Below are 14,986 nucleotides of genomic sequence, written 5' to 3'. Positions count from 1 at the left end.
AGTTGTAGTATGTTTCATCGGTGTGAATAAAATAAGCACAGTGTAGAAGACTGAAATAATTTATTGAGTTTTATTTTCACTTTTAATTATTATAGGCATTGACTGCTATCTAATGATGATGATAGAATATTCGAAGGTCTAGCGCGCTTACCTAAAAGTAACCTTATTTACTGTTTACATGACATAAAACCAGGTATCCGTTTCACTATCACAACTTTTAATAATTTGCAATTATTCCCGTAGCTTTGGACAAAATAATAAGATACTTACCTTTAAATCACAAAATACTTCAGAGTTCAGTGACTACGTCGACGACTGTAGGTACCGGTTTCTGGACCGTCATTAAAATTGATTGACCTCACTGGATTCTTTAAACTTGAATACCAACGCCAAGACAATGAAGAATTTATGTGCTGTTTTTAATACTGCAGATATCTGGATGTTTTCAAGAATATTTGGTCATTACTTTTTCAATCAAAAGTTTTTTCATTGCGCCACTAACCTGGTTTGTATAAGCCTAAAGAAAATATTGTCAAAGCGAAAAGTTGACAAATAAAAGAAAACAGTTTTCGCCATAAACAGGCAACAATTTTCTATAGCTTCCATAACCGCGATTACACACGAAGAGCATAAACTGCGATATTAGGCGCGATGGCGTTCAACTAACACATAGTTACAGCATTCAACAGATAGTCAATCGAGGGTTATTTTCTATTCGCTTGGCTATGAGGTCGCGCTTATCCGCCGATCTCGGTGCCGATCGGGCGATCATTATTTCATCGGCCGCCTGGATCGGCCGCAGGGGACACATAACCGACGGCTCGACCCACCGCCACCGCGCCGAGTGAATATAACGCCCGTAATAATATTTGTTTCATGGTGATTTTTATTGTCAACCCGTGTAATGAGGTTTTGAATGGATTACGGTTTTGTTCAACATAACAATGTATTATCATGCTGACACATTGTTACGTCTTTGCCTGACCTAATTTATAGTGTTTACAAAACCAATGTCACAATTACGGCGGTATATATTTTTCCTTTGTCAGGTAAATAGGAGCTTTGGAAATTAACGTAACAACAACAAATCAGTGGGACGAAACAAAGGGTGATTAACAGAAGGGTATCATTTTGAGGGCTGCCATCGCAAACCTTGTTTTACGAAGCAGAAAAAGGACGAAAGAGCTATTTGTCGAAGCTTTGGTAATTTGTAAACAAATGCCGAGCAATTACTGGAGAAATCCGGAACATAGAAAGTAGATGCCTATACATCAGGTTTTTGACCTCCATTTTTGTTTAGGCAGGTCTTTTTACAAAAGGGCATATTTACTGTACCAAATAAATAAAACATAAAACTTCAGGACACAATAATACAGATTTTTCTTACAATAAGAACGTCATTCTGAATTTAAGAGCAACGCTCACTTTGAATTTACATAACTTTTCAACTTATCCCCACTGCTTCTGTGAATATGGTTCTGATTTTATTTTTTATGAAATAAGAAACTGCAAATTTTTCATACATAGAGAATAGAATATTGTTATAATTTTTGGTTTCCAGATACTACGACAAACACGTGTGGGCATATTACTAATCGTTGTCGGTTGTTAATTCCCGCTCAGATTCCCCGATTGTCCCCCAATTCTAGCGGTGGTAATCCCTTAGCCGGCTTTTAGGAAGTGAACGTGCTGGACCAATACATATGTATAGGAAACCACATGTTTGGTGGCGGGTAGGAAGTAGATGAATAGGGGAATAGTTTTGTGGATAAAGGTGCTTGGGACATTTGTTTTTCGTGGAAACGATTTTTTTTGTTCAAGTTTGGAACTTAGAATTTGTTCATTTGTTTCTACTTATTTTGCGCATAGATTAAAGTAGGTCGATGAGGTATTATCGGTCATCAAGGTTTCGCTTGTCAAAAACAAAAGTGCAATTCTACTTTTTCAATTATTTAATCGCGGGTTGGTGTAAGACATTTCAAACCAAAGCTACGAATTTAAAAAAAAAGACCACAAAATTGATTCATTCGATAAAAATTAACCGATCACATTCACGAACCCAACAAAAAGATCACAATCTCAAACAGTGTATGTTCAACTCACAAGAGTGGTTATACAATTTGTTTTACCCACTAAAACTATTCGTTTTCCGCCGTACATTCTACCGGGCTCCAATATCTAACACGAGTTTTCAATTCCAAAGAATTCTATTGCTATTTATTTACAGTAAGTGATTCGAATACAAAGCGCACGTAAACTTGTGAGGCAATTTACAAACGATAACATGTGGGCTTTGGGCGTATAATAAAACCATCTTATTGGATTTTTATACAAAAATTACCTTCATGAAGAAGTTTCCCTATAACTTTTACGTGAACCTGAACTGAATCGATAATGTCCTCGTTATGTTTCTTTGTGGAATCTTGTCACTGATTTTGGGCCTTAAGTACGAAATATTTTACCTAGTTACCTAGATTTTGTGGAGAATAAATATAATAAATAGTTGCGTTACTTTTTATCGGACATTCCTTTAAAAAAACATAGACTAGTGTTAAGTTTCATATGCGATCATACATTCTGTCTTTATGTTAATAAACTGTATGAAAACAATATTGGCTTGGCAACACCTCGCACGAGCAAAGGTTTTCATTTCCCTTCACAAGAGACAAATGACAATATAGGGAAAATCAGAATGTAGGGCAAAGTTTAAAAGAAATGCGTAAGTAACAATATACGTTCCATGTCTGTTTGTCGTAATTTTTCCGGGTAAACACAAGATGTATGTACATCCCTAAGGATATAAAAGAAAAAAACAACTGAAAAGTTTTCTACTTTTTAAACTAAAAACATGGAAAAACCGACACCATAAATTCACTAGTCAAATTACTTGGTATCATTAAATAAATTTAAGGAACATTATTTTAATTCGCACGGTATTCCCACTTAAATGAGGTAGGTATGTATTTTACAGCAAAGTTCTAAGAACCAAATAATGGAAATAACCCCGATACACTTGCACTGGTTCAATTAAATTGTCTTGATTTTTAAATAAACGAATGCACTCTTCTAGCAAATTTTCAAAGCATGGAATGTAAGGGTTTTTAATTCAGGCAAACTTGTACAGGACTGATCTTAGCATACCTTTTTATTTATTAGTATTTATACAAAGTTATTTAAGGACATACTTATGTTAATTGTGATGATGATAACGATGAATTTTATAGGTACCATATTCATATTTTTAAGTCAGTCGTCTTTTTCTGGAGGTCGGAATGTCATAAAAATATTTTAATCACTAACAAAAATTGCATTTAAAAGCCGTTGTTAAACAGGAAAAGTAAACTCTAGCTCTCCCACTTCACGTGCAGGCCATGTAAGCTTTTGGAAATTTAAGCGTACCGTCATAATAATATATTGTCCAAATATTTGAGGTCCATCAGGTATGTTTGTAGAAGCGATAGCGTCGGCCGCGGACAATGAATTACTGATGACGCGATCGGCACGGCTCCCGGATCAGCTGATGGGTGCGACCTCGTTGCATGCTACACTTCACGGTATGCGAGTTTGCATTTGTCAGTATTATATGTTACATAAAATATAGTAATAATAGGTTACATATGATGAAATAAGAACAGTAATTTTCAGTTTTAGCTGAGAAATAAATATGAATTTAATTTAGGTAGGAAACAGATCAGAAGAGTGCATTTACACATTCAAAAAAACAGTACATAAGATAAGACAGTAGTTTCATCAACAGAAACTTCAAAACATAATCTACATAAGAAACCAACCAAAGGATATTAAGAAGCAAAGATCTTCATGCAAAACGAAAACCACTTAAACTTGAGCATTAAAGGTTGTGAATAAATTCCTTTCATGTATGACGGTAGCGCATATCAAAGTACGTTTGTCGAGATCAGTAGCGGCTTCTCGCGGGACCAGTCCACGGGCTAAATTAACTTACACTCACTATGTATGCAGACTGTCGAGCCATCTAACGAGGTCCGAGACGCCCGCCTCTACAAGTTTACGAAACGACAATGTGACTCTAACTTATATAGCGTACATCGCTGTTAAATTTTCGGCTCCTAAAGGGGCGAGACGAAACCTCTTGTGAATAAGCGCCAAGCGTTATTACCATCATCAAACTTTAAGTGAACTATGTATTATGTAGCCTCTCCGCTTTTCATAACCGAATAATATTTGGACTCGATTCAAAGTCAAAACTAATAACATAAATTAAGATACAACCTAAAGACCTACTATCAAAGTCAAATTATCGGAGGCTTTTAACGTGGTATTTTATCTTGTGATTTTGAACAAACAAGAACACTTATTTTGTTTGTTCGAAATTGATTTACTGTACATTTTATTATTCAGCGTGATTTTATCAAGCAAGTATAATAATTCCATTTAAAGTTAGTCGTCACGAAGTCTGAAACAAGCAGTGCCTCCCAAATATTTTTTCAACGTCGCAAAATGAACGAGCTCATTATTCAGTGTTGACTTTCAGTTTGATGCTTCTCTTTTTCCCTAAAAGTTCGCGTAATCCGTTTTGAGAATATCTCTTGCCTTACTTTTTATTAAGACTTATTTTTTTCTTCTCAGATGTAAGTAGCATTGGCAGGGAAAAGATGACCCATCTGAAATGGTTACTACCTTTTCTTGTGAAATTCCAGAAAAATGAAATGGTGGCGAAGACGTATGAAAACTTTAAAGATTGGTAAGTAATATGTTACGTTGTCTGACAGAAAATTATAGAACGTGTTTTTTTACTTTTGAGTGTGCAATTTAATTTTAATTTTTTAATGCTCCTTAGAGCCTCTTCCAAGTTCAAAAGTTCAAAAATTAAAACAAAAGGGCAATCAAGGTTAGATAACACTAATTATGGTTTGCGTGTGCAGAATTTGTTTTTGATTCAAAACGAGACTTTAATAACTGTTAAACTAATTAATCAAAACCATCAACGCTAACATTGCAGATAAACAAACAAAGGTAAACTTTTTCTAACTTTTTATAGGTATAAGTAAAATAGAAATATTGTCGCTTACCGCGATCGCTTCACCTGTGTGTCTGCTGCCTTATAGTGGGGAAAAGAGGTGGTTGGGGTGGGGGAGGCGAGCAAGAGGCCGGCGCGCGCCGCTCGATAAATCGATGTGGGTAATACAATGCTATGCGGTGGGACGGCCTTGGGAGCTTGCAGCCTGCAAGACACACCCCCGTTCTACTTTCAAGTTCATTACCAACGAGACGTCTTCACTCCGCAGCGAATGAATATCATCTGACCTAATTACTCGCTGACGCATGATTACAACTCGTGCGGCCAGTGATTGGATGGCTCCCACGCTTGCGGCGCCTGAGTCGATGAGTTTTGATTTCATGATATATCGATGTTACTAGAATTATCGATAGTTTCTCACCACTTGTTTTGTTTTATTTTTTTAAGTGACGTTTTTGTTAGTCAAAGACCTTACTAAGCTTACGTAGCGTTGTAATTAATGTAACGCGAGATAATAAATGGCTTTTGATATTCAAATGTTAAGTGCAACAGTATTTATTCAAGTCTAAAGTCTTCTTGAAATAATAGGAGAAAATAAATAGTGTTCACTGGTTTCTTTTAAAAGGAGCAAACGTTAACAAGTGAGCATCCATTTGTAAATGTCTTTGGTTCGTGTGACACTCAATAAATTGTACAATTTTTCTAGCAGAGGAAATACTTACATAATAATAAAATGATTTAAAATGTATAAAAATACTCGACGAGTCAATTAAAACTAAAATCATTTCAATAATTGCATGTAAGACTTTCCTATAGTTTTTATAGCCTTAAAATAGGGTCACGAAAGAAAACTTAATTTACATTGAAAAGTTTCAACTGTTCAAATTTTAATTGATTATAACTACAATTAAAAAAGCAATCTTTTTTTCACTCTATTTCGTCGTCGTAGTGCAAAAAAAAAATGACAAAATAGGTCATAAATATGATAAATGGGTAACTGTTGTGTAATGTACTCTGCTATAATTGTATGAAGTAAATAATATTCCAGTGGCAATCCAATTGGGAATATTGATTCACTCGACTGATTGATTTCATTTACAGACACACTTCGTTTATATAAATAACTGTGACATAAGAGGATATCAATTACAATTATAATATTGGTCGTTTTTATAGAACATGCATCTTATGTGAGGATTTTCAGAATAGATACCTACTTCTAACACTAGATAACGTATTAGAAGCAGTTTTCCATACGAAAACTGGTGTTGCTAGAACAGGAACCACCAAAACACATGAACTACAACTCAAAGATTGTGAAGAGGAAAAAACATCTTTCAAATATCAATTTTTCTGACCAAAACCCACCAAAATGAGGAGATATAGAACAACCGAAATCCTTAGGGACCAAATCCAATAAAATATATCAGAAACAGGCTTCCTCTGATTTTATTGTAAGATATAAACAGCAGTTACCTAATAGGTATTACGTAAAATTGTCGCGTTTTGCAGAGAAAAGGTCAACCCTTGTCTTGCTTGATGTCGTAAGCAGCGACTAACGGATTATGTCGAGAGGAGACGAGCATCCCTCTATTTAGTCATTTGAATAATAAATTGTGGTGGTTCTTGCTACGTAAATCGTAGATGATCTAAAAGTTGGGTACAAAGGGGGATCATAACAAAGAAAGTATTTTCTTTTGTAAAATATTTGTGGTTTCTACATATTGAGGGTTCTTTCAATGATATTTCGGATAAGATTTTTTCACTATTCGAAAGTTTAAAGCTACCAAATCATTTCGACATGAAATAAACTGACGAAAACACAGCTCTCTCAACCAAAACACAAAACAATAAACAAACATCAAGAAACAAGTAATCATATTTCAGGCACATAATGAAAAGCGGAAAACGGACCTTTGTTCCAGCATTTACGTAGTGGCGAGTAAATAAAAAATAAGTGGTGTACGAGAGAGCAAATAAATTAATTAAAACAATTTTGATTTATGCACGACACGCGCTCGCTATCCGGGGCCGCCTCTCGACGCTCTAGTGGCGTACTGGCCGACATACTAACGTACTAAAAAATACATTACACTCCTTTCGGTGTTCACCAGTCGGGTAAGAGGAAACAGTCATTTTAATTGCGAGGAAAATTGTCGCTGGGATTGAAAATGCCAATGAGTGTTCTAACTTGTCAGTAAATGAAAATGTTAGGTATAAAACTTGTGTACTATCTCTATAAGGTTCTTCATGAGTCGAATATTGAATAATCAAGTCATCAGTTTATAAGTCTCTAGCTAGAATTAAAGTAATTGTACACACAACTATATTGATTTCGGCAAGTAAGGACCACGAAGAACATAAGTATTTGTTTCGATATAATCTTTAAAAGTTTGATACGATCGGTGCGAACAGATCATCATTAAAAAGCCACAAAGTCAGTTACGAAGTTTTCGCAGTGTAGATTAGTTTTACTTTTCAAAGCGTGAATAGAACTCCGCTTGGAACTTTCAATCTAAGTCTCAATCCCATCTTATTGCGATATTAAGAAGAATTTCTTTTCTTTTTCTTCTAAACGCCATGGAGTGTTGCACCTTAAATAAGTTATCAACCTTAATTTTCGGAGCTTTTAAACTTTTTTTTAACTTAGATTATGTATAAAGTACAAAGTCATTTGTCATTTCTAAGTAAAAAATAAGCATTTTACGGCACTTATTTTAATGGAGAATAATGTTGATAGTTTTTAAACAATAACGATAAATGATTAAAGCATTTTACGTATTAAGTTTTCTTTGAATTACTTTATTGAAATTAATATCTTTAAGTTTTTAAATCTATGTGGATATTAAAATATATTTTTTTTACCTTGTACGTCAAGTATGTTTGATTTTTCGATCGTATTCAATACCCGAATTGATAAACCGTTCAGCTTAGTAACTAATGCTGATCTCATTAGTCCGAAAGTCTTGTCACTGTTTGCCTTCGACATTAGTTTATCGTCAAAAAAGAGCCAAATTGACAAAAAGTCCGAAACGCATAGGTATTTTCACCATTTCGTAAATGTTTTTAAAACTTTGATAGTAGTAGGTGCTGTACCGATGGCAGATGAAACTACAGTTAATTATTTATTTATTTTTACAATTGATTTCGTAATGTAGGTCAGTCAGGAACTCAGTGTTAGACATATTTATGGTTGTTGAGAACAATGGTGCAAGGTTTTCTAGGTTGTAATGTGTACATATATTTTAAAAGGTGATTGAATAAGTCATCTTGATCACAATTTTCATAACAAAAGCCACTAATTGAATGTTCCCTTGCCCTGAGAAGACCTATCAAATATTTGCAGTGAGTCTGATACATAAAATAATCCTATTATAGGCTTATTATACCCACAGGAGTCAAAATCAAAATTAAATTATGTCTATAAACTACGTCGTGTAAATTCAATGAAAAACAAAACAACTTTTCGTGTTGTGACTTTAACAAATGTGTCATGCTGTGTATAGCTTCAAAATAACAAATGAATAGCAATAAAGTTGCCATTAGTAAGCTCTTTATTTTATAGATGGCAATTTAGTAAAAAAGTTTCATTATAAATTTAGCCTCGCAGGCTATAAAGCAGCTAATAATAAAAATATAAAAGCAGTGCCTAAAAATAACGGGAAAAAAAGGAAGCTAAATACAAAATGATGTAACCTAAAAGCTCAAGACAGGAATGTATTAGCTGGAAAAGCCTGACACACATCTCAAGTTTTTCCCATAAGTAAAGCAGCCTAAACCTTAATAAGACGACCCTAAACATTCTCCGGTCCTCCATTTAACATTAGGTACCTATATGTCTGATTATGTTGAGTAAATCAATGTACACTGCATTCTCATGTATTATTCAGTTAGACCCCGATAGAAGTCTAGTCAGTCAATTTACGATCTTTGATACAAACTTTTCTTCTTTATAAAACATCTATGAAAAACATATGATAATAAATAATTCCCTTAACAGTAATATTTAAAGAAGAGTAAATGCAAGGCGACCGTTACGATGGTAGGTATGTTGTATGTAATGCCTCAAGATCATGACTAAATAATAGAGACTACTTTCTCTCCTGAACTTGAAACATTTTTGCAGCAGTAAAATAAATGTTCCACACATTAGGGTGATTTATACCAGTGTGGTAATAAACATAAGTATATTCCAATATGATATTTTGTTTTGTATTTTATACAATATCTCGATACCTCCTACGTATATTATCGTAATCAACAAAATGACGATTTTGCTTTTTTTACATAAAACGACTTATTTTTATTTCCATTTATTTATTTTTAAACATATATTTTACATTTATATTTAATATTTAAAAATGTAAAATATATGTCTAAAAATAAATAAATGGAAATAAAAATAAGTCGTTTTATGTAAAAAAAGCAAAATCGTCATTTTGTTGGTTACGATAATTTAATATACGTAGGAGGTGTCGATCTATTTGAAATGATATCTTAATCCTTAAAGAATATGATAGTGCTTCTATAAATCTTAAGGATTATTACGTTCTCAATAGGTACATATAATGTCACACCAGATAGCTTATAGATATTATGTTGCTCTATTGAGAGCGAAGTAAATCGTAAAAAAGTGTTTATTTCATTTTCAGTAAATATCTAACTTATTTTTGTAAGTTATATGTTCTGTCTAAGTGTATGTCGGCCACTAATGACTGGTCAATTTGAAGGAAAACATCTTAAGGCTACCTAAAATCAAAAATCGCCAATCTGCTTTTAGAAAGTGTGGTAATTAATGCTCATTCTTTTTTTGGACGAGAAGAGGCCAATGCCCTGGAAGCGACTAGTTAAAAAAGGCTGGTGACACTGTATTGAATACATAGCGTGTTCGCCGCATTTTGCATTGAATAATCAAAAACAAATCCAGACAACATGAAAATTTTCAGGTCATAAATATACAAAACCATTTATTTTGACAATTCTAAACTACCATTTTAATACACGAACGTCACCAAAGTTCGGTGTGTTTCCAACAATATTGATGGGCACACATTTAGCCTCGGGCATAAACAAAAGCAATATATGCACATTGTGAAAATAACCATATTTGCATTTAGATCAGATATTTTGAGCTGGAAAAGTCCTTCAAAGCCTGACTCGGTTAGAAATAGCAGCAAGGCCGGGGCGACGAGGCCGCGACATCATATACATTACCTATGTTTTTGTTAATAATACATCTCAGTTACCTTGTGGGGACTGATGAATACTTCAACAATACCTTTAATTAATAGGCGAGCCGCCCTTATATGTACTCGGTTACATCACGTACCGACTGGCTCCTTCGCGGTACACTGTTTAGTATTTTCGTCCCGTTGTAAGGGAATATAAAATTCCTATCACGATCTTTGAAGGGTCCTACTCACTGCTTATCTTAATACTATAACAGTATCTTAAAGAAAATGTTTACTGAATACGTAAAAGTAAATTATGCCTTTCTAAAAGCGGTGCTTTATAAAAAATCTCTCTCGAAGCTACTACGCTATATGTAATGAAAGCTGCTGCAAATAGAGTTTGACAGTGATAATGTGGATGCCAGCGAATTCAGAGTGAGTTCGGTAATTAGTTTTGCAGTTCAGGAACTTCACACATAAAACAAAGAGGTACTTCAGCACAAAGCTGTAATGGACAGTTTTTTTCCTGTACCGTACCGTCGAGTACCAGTCTTATTTGTGCCAATCTGAAATTCTCTCGAATAATATCTTTGATTACTAAAGTACAAGGCTAGTAGCTTTCGTATTCCCAATGAGACGTCTGTTCTATTACAAACTAAGTCTGAACACTGAAAATAGTAGGTCTTAAGTTTGGAGTAATGTTTAATTCGCAATACTAATGTACCTGCCAACTATTGTGTTTTAATATTCACGGAATCATGAATCTTTAAGACCGAGAGATTAATATTCAATCAAGAGCTAGTCCGATTTGTTTGTCACTGCATTTTGTTGGAGCTCTATAGAAAAAAACATAGAATAAAAATAAAACTTTATCACCTCTTTTCATAATAAACCTTTTTATGATCACACTATTATGAAAGTACTGGCAGTCACTAGTATTTATCACTATTACCATGCTTGATAGATTGTTAAATGCTGCCATTTTCTTTTTTCCTCTTTCCCGAGCTATGTTCTAATAGGCGGGAAATTTTAGCAGCTTTTACACGTTCGCTCTAAACTTTTTGGGCTCAAGCGTTTGTGAAACGTGTTTCTGTATTTAAATGTCATGTCAAATGCATACCGAGTTGGGTATAGGTTAAGTACTGAAAAGTTTTTTTTTGGGAATCTATTTCTGGCGAGTTTTTTATGGAACATTTGGATGGATGTCTTACATCGTAAAAATATATATTGAAAATAAACATCTACCCCTGATAATTTAAACTTTCTTTGCTTTTAACAATAGTTTGAAAATGATTATTTCTAATAAATAAAAAGCAACTAATATACCTCTACATTACTTAGAATTAAGTGCCTACAATTTACATTACAAGTAAAAAACTTAATTCTGGTTAGCAACGAAGCACAACTTAAACACCTTCTAATGCCAATATAATCGTTTTTATATGGCTAGGTAAAAAACCTCAGAAAATGGCCAAGTAATAATATGTTAGTAGTGTTTCATTATCGGTTATACGTAACAATTTGCGCAACCCCCACGAATTAAAGTTGATGCGATTACTCTAATTTAAGGTTTTTATTTTGGGTATATAATGTTACAAAAAAGTATTGAAAATACCACACACTTATTTACAAGATTATAAAAAATATATATGAGAAGTACTTAAACTTCATATTTTATGATAACTTGTAGGTATAATTGTCTAGTTTGAACTGACTTCAAAAAGTATCCCTGGGCAGTATTTTGCCTGGGTATCCCCATTTATTTTCCTATGTCTCTGTCAAATTTAAATCTAAATAAAAATCCGATAAATGATCGAAAATGCAATAATCTATGCCAACCAAAAACATCGACAACCGATTGCGACGCAATAAACAAACTTTATTACCTATTACCACCATAATTAATTTCAATTATCATTACCGAGCACTACTACCGATACCGAAAAACTGTAAATAATACCGAGCAAATATATCGCGATAAAATTAACAAACGATACGGTTATAATTCGACCTTGATAAATGTTCCCTTGACATTAATAGGGTAGTTCGGTACTGAGTTGTAGAGTTACATCGTGCCGGCATGAGTTGTGTCCCATAGTCACGACACGGGAACTATTGTGTAGCTAAACATGTTATAATTTACTGCTTTATTAGTTTATGAGCCGCTGTGGTAGTTTAATGCATGTGAATAGAGGTTGAATCAAATTACGTGTCAAGAGAATACTGTGGGTATACTTGGTTATAATGTAACGCTCAAAGTTTCGTGAATTCCCATTTGAGAAGCAATTAGGACATTACATGTATTATACAAAATTAACTGCAAATGCGCTATGCTATCTAAAAATGGGGTGTTAAAATATCGTTTTAATGAATGGTCCTTAAATTATGTCAAAAGCGGGTCATTATTGTTGAAAATGTGTAATTAAATGAAAGAATAATAATGTAATTTTACAAAAAAAAAGTGTGAACGAAAAAGAGGAGGAGGCGGCGGTAAGTCCCCTCTTTGAGGAGTGGCTCGGGAGGAGTCACGGCGCCCTCACGTACCGCATGACGCAGGTCCTCACCGGACACGGTTGTTTCGGGAGGTACCTGCACCGAATCGGTCGTGAGGAGGCGCCCGGGTGTCACCATTGTGCGGACAGCCCCGAGGACACGGTGGACCACACAGTCCAGGTGTGCCCCGCATGGGAAGGGCACCGCCGGGTCCTCGTCGAGGCTTTGGGCGGCGGCGACCTCTCGCGTCCGGCCCTGGTTCAGGCCATGGTCCGGGGCGAGAGGGAATGGGATGCCGTCGCCTCCTTCTGCGAAGCGGTCATGCTCGAGAAGGAGGAGGCGGAACGCCAGAGAGTTCGCACCTCTCATCCCGGCCGCCGCGCTGGACCAGGTAGACATCATGGGCGCCGGGTGTCGCGAGATGACTCCCGGCCACCGTAGGCGTGGGTCTGTGGGCGGTGAGTTCGGGTGGCTCATCGTCCCTCTGTCTACTTAGACGACAGACCCGTGTCGACGGCGTGCGTTGTTCCACGCGCTCCTCAAAGAGATGTCAGCAACCCCAGCGGGGCCCAGCAGGGCCAAGGCCTGCCGGGGCTGCGGGTTGTTCGAAAGAGATACCGCGGCCCTGGTACATAAAAGGCCTATGAAGGAACACGACGGTTTTTAGTCAGTAAGAGTCTGACACTCACCGCTGCTAACCCACAGCGGGAGGGGTCATTTGATGATTTTTGACGTCGGAAAAAAAAAAAAGGTGTTAAATATACCCAATTATATTTTGAAAGGCTCAATAAAATACGCCTTTATGCTGCCCAGTCTAGCTCCAACCCCAACTAATAATAAAATTCAAATGCCGAACACAATAATTCAATTTGAATAATATGGCATTTTCACTTAACGCTTTAGTACACTCGCACACAGCATAGTTCACATATACCTCAGCTAGCAACAGGCAGTTATAACCCGCCCTAATTCTCTAACAAAAAGAAGACCAATGAATAACCTAACACAAAAGTGGGGAAGAACAATAGCTTAAAATTCAAAGGCTATTACAATACACAATATTTCTACTTATATGTATTTCTATAACCAGATTTAATCGTACCGTATCTGGTTTGCGTAAATGTTTTACATTCGTGGCAAAAAAGGTTGTTTGTATCCGTGAAAAGAGTTTTCATTGGGATAAAAAATAGGGTACCTACGTTTGGTCGTGTTGACATGCAAAGAGGGAATGTTGACAGTCTGGTAATCGATTTAATCGGAGTGAAGTATCGATATCATACATTTTGAGGCACTTTTGACGAAACAAAAGCGAGAGTGGTCAATGTTTGATATAAATTGATATTGACGTGGAATTTTACAGCAGAATACGAAATTTTCCTTCCAAAATTCCACATTTACATTTTACGTTTTATTGTATTAATTATTTTCTTAGAAGATTTGATTTGCTTACAATGATATCTACTTGCAATCCATGCATGCAGGATATTATGTATAAGATAAAAAATGGATATGATTAAAAAAACAGCCATTAACATCAGGATAAACAAGCTAATAATTTAACATACACGCATAATAACAACAGAATTAGATAATATTTTTGCAGTAAACGTTCATAAGCTAAAGTTGAACATAAAGCTACCGAACTTGTAACTTAGTTACTTAACAACAAAGCACTACACACAGCACACGTTTTCCGTTGGGGAAAATTTAATTCATGTACCGACGAAACAAACGGAGTTTGTAAAATATAAACGATTACACAGAAACCGTATTTACCGGCAAAACGGCATACGTCGCTTACCACCCCGAAATATTCGGGAATTAATTTCATATTGTTCGTTCTTTTTAGGGTTCCGTACCCACAGAGTAAAACGTCCGTCCATCTGTCACCAGGCTGTATCTCATGAACCGTGATAGTTAGAGAGTTGAAATTTTCACAGATGGTGTATTTCTGTTGCCGCTATAACAAGAAATACTGAAAACTAGAATAAAATAAATATTTTGGTTGGCTCCCATACAATAAACGTGATTTTTTTGCTATTTTTGCTCAATAATGCTACGGAACCCTTCGTGCGCGACTCCGACTCGCGCTTGGCCGGTTTTTATTTTTTTTAATCCATTGATGCTGACATAACGTTGTGATGCTGATTATTTATCGAAAAAGGTACTGGCATTCTATAAAAATGCTACATAATTTGGTATTCTTTGCACACGAAATATAGCAACGTATTACGTAATCATATTACATTTTGTTCTCAATTCAAATTCATATGGGGATTGTGAAGTCATCCCCTCACAATAACCTTATAAAATATGATAATCA

General features: G+C 35.3%; 1 protein-coding gene across 2 annotated transcripts in view; it reads right to left on the bottom strand.

Annotated features, from left to right (window-relative positions):
- Positions 1-14,986, bottom strand: part of LOC110374099 (acetylcholinesterase) — a 67,692-nt gene that overhangs the window by 37,657 nt on the left and 15,049 nt on the right. The window contains exon 1 of one of the 2 annotated variants that reach the window (XM_021331691.3): positions 5,052-5,250. The exons of the other annotated variant lie outside the window; for it this stretch is intronic. The gene's annotated coding sequence lies outside the window, so the exon portion shown is untranslated. Of the gene's footprint in view, positions 1-5,051; positions 5,251-14,986 lie in introns of those variants that run through there. 2 annotated transcript variants of the gene reach the window in all.

The sequence above is a fragment of the Helicoverpa armigera genome, chromosome 12 (assembly GCF_030705265.1).
Source record: "Helicoverpa armigera isolate CAAS_96S chromosome 12, ASM3070526v1, whole genome shotgun sequence".
NCBI classification, from domain to species: domain Eukaryota; kingdom Metazoa; phylum Arthropoda; class Insecta; order Lepidoptera; family Noctuidae; genus Helicoverpa; species Helicoverpa armigera.
This window is presented reverse-complemented; position numbering and strand designations above follow the sequence as displayed.